Here is a 5,890-nt window from a genome sequence, read left to right as displayed (position 1 = left end):
CCAGACGACATCAGAAATATGGGCTAGAGCTAAGGCCAGCATCCAGCATGTTTTGGTTCTCTCATCTGAATGAAAAGATGGCTTGTTAGCAGGGCTCTGCAGAACATTGACTTTCTGTGGAGACATCTGGTACCAGGGTGTTGAAACAGAGGTAGATACCGGCAGGATACCGGCCCTTGAGGACTGACGTGGACACCCCTGGACTAAGGAGAAAACACATGAAAGCCAGGTTCATCCCAAAAATCAGTGTGACAATTTTGGGTGCCAAGTCATCTGCTTGTGCTGGTTTGTCAGTATTCATTCCTCTACTGACAAATGTTATGGAGATGCTGATTTTTTTTTTCCAGCATGATTTGATGCTGGCCTCATTGCCAGTACCTCAATTTCAGGAGGACTTGAAAGACACCAGAGGCAACAGTGCAGAAGAGCTAAAGGCGGATATTAAAGTAATTAATTTAACTTTTCAGTGGTATCCTAAATTAGTGACTTGCACCCGCATGCAAAAACTCATTTCTTCTTAGGAATAACTGTTTTGGCACTCCATGTGTTTGGTACTTTAACCTGCACCATTATTGCTTTTATCGGTAGGTCAAATGTGGAATTCAATTATTCTTCATAAATTGGAGAACTACTCCTTTTTATCACCGCACCGAGGTGTCCACTACTGCGACTTGTGAAGAGAGGCTGGTTGTCCAAGGAGAGAGGAGGGGCCAACCTGAGTACAGAAATGAAAGGGGCATAAAGAAATCAATATTGAGCGCGATCTCTTTTTCACCTTCCACTTGGAGGAGGAGGTTTGAGGCAGTGGCTGAAGGGAGGGGAGGATGCGGAGTGATGGCACTATTGGACACGTTAGGTCGATAAAGAATCAATCAGAGTGGGTGAAACCGTAAGCTGAGAGGAAAGGAGTGCGGAGTAGGCCTCAGCTACTTCATATTGTATGGGAGGTTTTGGTACTGGATCAACACATAATGACCAAACCCTGTAGTGCTGGGCTGCACTAAGCTGCTTTTTTAATCCAGTAACAGAGCTTAACAACATTTTAAAGTCCAATCAGTAGGAAAAAAGTGAATAGTTTTCTTCATGTTGGGAGTGACTCACTTCTCCAAATCAAGTCAAGTTTATTCGTACAGCACATTTCAAGAACGAGCTGCATTCAAAGTGCAATATGTGATAAAAACAAGACACAATAAACAAACATAGATAATTACATTGAAGAATCAAAATAAAGAGAGTTAATCAAATGCTGCAATTCAAACAAGACTTAGTCAATGTTCCATCTATTCTTAATCAAATTCAACTCCATCTAAATAGGCTCTTAGCCTTGATTTAAAGCATCTCTGTGTTTCAACAGTTTTGCAGTTTTCTGGAAGTTTGTTCTAGATTAGAGGATAAAAACTCCATATTTGGTTCTGATTCTGAGGCTGCAGAGCCGACTACAACCAGAAAACCTGAAAGGTCTTTAAGGTTGAAACAACAACAGCAGGTCGTTAATGTATTTTGGTGCTAAGCCATTAAGTGATTTCCAAACTAACAGAAGTATATCAAAGTGTATTCTCTGAGCTACAGAGAGCCAGTGTATGGACTTTAGATCTGGGGTGATGTTTTATATTGTCCTAGTTTTAGTGAAGACGAAAGCAGCAGCATTTTGGATCAGCTGTCTGATTGACCTCTTAGGCAGACCTGTGTTGCTGTAGTCAATTCAACTGAAGATAAATGCATTGATGAGTTTCTCTAGATCTTGTTGGGACATTATAATGTTCTTTAATCCTGGAAATGTTCTTCAGGGGATAGAAGACTGACTTAGTAATTTTCTTTTGTGTTTCTTGATGTGAGGTCTGGGTCCATCACCACACCTTGACTTCAGGCCAGTTCAGTAGTTTCTTGCTGTAATAGCAATAAAGTTTTGTTCCTCTTTAGGTCCAAAAACAATTACTTCAGTTTTCCAAGTGGAGACGCTAAAGCATCTAGGGGTGTGGTTCATAAGAGATGGAAACCATACCTCGGGTTGCCTATATATATATATTTTTTTCCATAATGTGGGTTTGTGATTGATTGAGTCCTGCCTCAGGCCAGTCCCTCCTTCTGGTGAGGACAAATATGGAACATTTTAGAATGTGTGTCTCCCAATACATCATAAATAAAACTAAAAGCATTTTAGAAAAAAGATCATACTGAAAAACAGTGTGACGATATGTGACACCTGAGGAACTTTGCCAAATCGATGGAAGCATCAGATCTGTTCTCTAACACAGAATTCTGTATTTTTTATCTTAACCTTGAGCACATTTAGATTTTGCAGCAGGATAATCTGTCTAAAGTGCACCAAGTCCACCACTGAAGCTTTTGAAATTGTCAATTCAAAGTCTGAACTGAAGTCCGATTGAAATTTTGACCTTAAACAGACTTTTCATGCTGGAAAGTTCTCAGAAATGGTTGAATTAAAAATATTTCTGTCAAGTAGATTGCACCAAATATCCTTCCCAGATCACGGCCAGTTAGTGAAAACAGTTGGTTGCAGTTGTTGCCACAAAGGGTGGCACAACAAGTTATTAAATCTAGGGTGTAGTCAGTTTCCAGAAAGGATCAGGTTGGTTTGGATAATTTTTTTTGTCTCTCGTTAATTTAAATTATAATTTCAGAACTGAATTTTGTGTTTGTTCATAACAATTTTCAGATATTTGTTTGATAATTTTAATTACTGAAGTCTGACAAGATGGCAAAACCAGAAGAGATCTGCAACAGGGCACCAACTTTGTCACAGCACGTTGCTCCTGCTACTGAACACCTCCTTATAATCCATAGTAACACAAGCTGTGTTGCCGACTAGATAACACCCAGAATGATGTTTTTTTTCACCTTTAAAGAATATAACTTCCTGTTGCTGTAAACATACTTAGTGTTAAGTGTTTACAACCTTTAAACAGTAAAAATCCACTTACTAATCACATGAAATCTACTACTCAGCTCGTTCCCTCTCTGAAAACATGCCCAAGTCACTCTTCATTATAATTTCACTGGATGTGTTGTGACATTCCTGACATGTGAAAAATAATGAGGAAATGGAGAAAGGATAATAAAACAGCCTATGAGAGCTCTGTTTCCTTTGCAAACATTTCTTTGTCTCTCTGCAGGTGATGTACAAAGCTGCCACTTACACAAATAAAGATATCAATTAAGAGGCATAATTGAGATGGTGTAGATATGTAAAAATGAATTTCCCAGAGGTGTCCTGGGTAATGAGTTCCATAGAGGTATTAAAGGTAGACGTGTGTCATGGGCCTTGTGAAAAAGCTCTTGTGACACTTGCACAAAGTGATATCGCTTATCTTTTTTTGTTTAATATGTGGATCTTTGTCATTTTTCCAGCCTGATCTTTGAAGAAATAGTTCCATCTGATTAGAAGCTGAATGTTTTCGGGTTCCTGCGAACGACTCGTTTAACAGCTGAATCTTTGGTGTGTGATTTGCAGGAGAGGGCGTATGTTTTGAATAACACAGCTGATGTGTGAAAATATTAGAAAATATTAGCTCATGTATCAAGCATAATTCCTGCATCTCCAGAAAGCAATGATAACTTTATGCAGAAATGCCGTCAGCAAAATGTCCGTCAAAGCCTGCAAGGGCAGAATTAAGACTCAATTAATGTCGACAGAGTCTTGGTTAATTATGTCCTCACATAGATGTCTCTTCATGTAGCCAGTTCCACTAGTATTTACCTTTTATATAATGGGTACTATGGTCTTTATTCCCACAGAAACATACAATGATACCATTAGAACACAAAACTGCCTCTACACTTGCTACCTTATTTGTTTCTTACATAGATTTAGTGAGGTGTTGGAAACACCTCAGATTTTGAGTCATGATGACGACAGTCAAAGGTGCTGCCATCATTTTGACATGATAGTACACTGTACATCCTTTCAAGTACAACAGGAATGTACGTCCAGCAGGTACATTATCCTGCTGGACGTAGCGATCAGAAAAAAGGTACACCTTGGTCATCAATGGGTGGATGGACATTATCAAAATCAATCATACAGGTATGACACGTATCAAGAAAATGTCTCCCTCACCATCGCACCACCCCCAGCTGGACCTAGTGATTTGAGACAGGAACAACATTCTTCCAATCTAGTATTGTTCAGTTTTGGTGAGGTTGTGTTCATTTTAGCCTTGGCGCTTTGACTTCTGTTGCTTTCCATTTAGTCAAACTTGTCTGGTTGATCCGGGCATCATTTTTGCTGTTTTAGTGCACATCGCTCATTTTTTAAAATTCTTTTGTAAGAGTCTTTTTTTGTCAACTTTTTGGTAGTAGTTCAATTATTTTTACCTGCTAACAAACTAACGAAATCTCCTGAAAAGGACACACAAACAAAAACAAATATCAGAATACAGCTATTAAGTAAACTCTGTCATTAAAACATTTGAAACAGTTGTACATCAGAATTGTTGAATGTTGGAACTTTTTTAACAGGTTCAGGAGATTTATGCAAAAAAGAAAGGTGACTAGTCCAAGTTTCTATTTCACCTTTTGGAGTGGATATATTTGTCCCTAATGACTCTCAAGGCTAGTAAAAACACCTTCGGGTTAGAAGCCCAATCTGAAACTCAGTTGAAACTACTCAGTCGCTGCTGTGATTTGTGTTTTTTGCCTTTTGGGGTAAATGTGAAATTGAACAGGTGTACTAAATGAAGTGGCCGGTGAGCGGATATGTGTGTTGAGCATGTGTTTTTCTTCTCCCTTACCTTTTGTGCAGGTAATGCTTGGCCAGATAACTGTGTTTATGGTTTTCCCAAGAAGTATAGAACCTCTGTTCCGTTCTACTGGAGGAGAATGCATAATAAAGACAATGCTAAAGGATAATGTGCAGAAAAAAATCTACAAAAGAGACAGAGTTGTATAAGCCCAAAAAAAATCCAGTCAGTTGCATCCATACTCCCTAACTCATCCAACTCCACAAACATAAAAGATGCAGGGTTCTCCATCTCTCTGAGGACAGACTCGGTGTTCTGCATATTGAATGAAACAAGAGCAGAACGAGATCTATTTTCAGGGCAAAACACACACTTAAGCTAACTTTCAAAGCTTATTTTCAGTGCCGTTGGCAGCCTGGATGACAAGGTCAAGGTAGGAAAGTTTGGAGGAAGTTGAAGAATCCAGACTGAAAAATGTACTTAACATTGTCCAGTTAAAGAACTTGCCCACCCTTCCACTGTGGGAAACTTTGTGAAGTTTAAAGTTTGACACAAGATCAGAAAACTAATGAGCCAGCATATTTCTATACAGAAGCAGATTGTTAATAGTCTGAAGGTAGATTGGACCACAGTCTTCTTGAAGAACAGTATTGGTTACACATTTCAGTATAATGAACAGAAATCTTGTAATCCCACTAGAGAACATCTGCACTTTGATCATAATGTCAAACATCTGAATAATTCAGTGGAGGCTAGGTAGAAAGTTGGTTTGAACAAATGACACTAAACTAAAATTATTTGATTTCAACTTGATTTCCAGTGTTAGGACTAGAGAAATGTACGACCCAAAGATCATTACCGGGTAAAAAAAAAAAAGACATCACTGATGTTGCTTAACATTTTTAAGAGCCACAAAATCTAGGGTTTAAAATTAGTAGAAATTTGCCCAAAAAAGGCTGAAAAATAGATGTGGAAAAACAATTAAGTTGGTCAGATATGAGAAACGGCAAGGTTCAAGGAACCGAGGAACCAAGAATAAAAAAATGAGGACGAGTGAATGGGTGCAAAAGACACAAAAAAAGAAGAGTAAGACTGGAATTGGACCAAGGATCAGAAGAAAAGGAAATGAAAAGAAAGAACAACTAAATCAGAGATGTGCACAGGAGAAACGCTGCATTCTTCCGAGTTTG

The sequence above is a fragment of the Poecilia reticulata genome, chromosome 15 (assembly GCF_904066995.2).
Source record: "Poecilia reticulata chromosome 15, P_reticulata-male-v2, whole genome shotgun sequence".
In the NCBI taxonomy this organism is placed as follows: domain Eukaryota; kingdom Metazoa; phylum Chordata; class Actinopteri; order Cyprinodontiformes; family Poeciliidae; genus Poecilia; species Poecilia reticulata.
Note: the sequence above shows the minus strand (reverse complement) of the source record.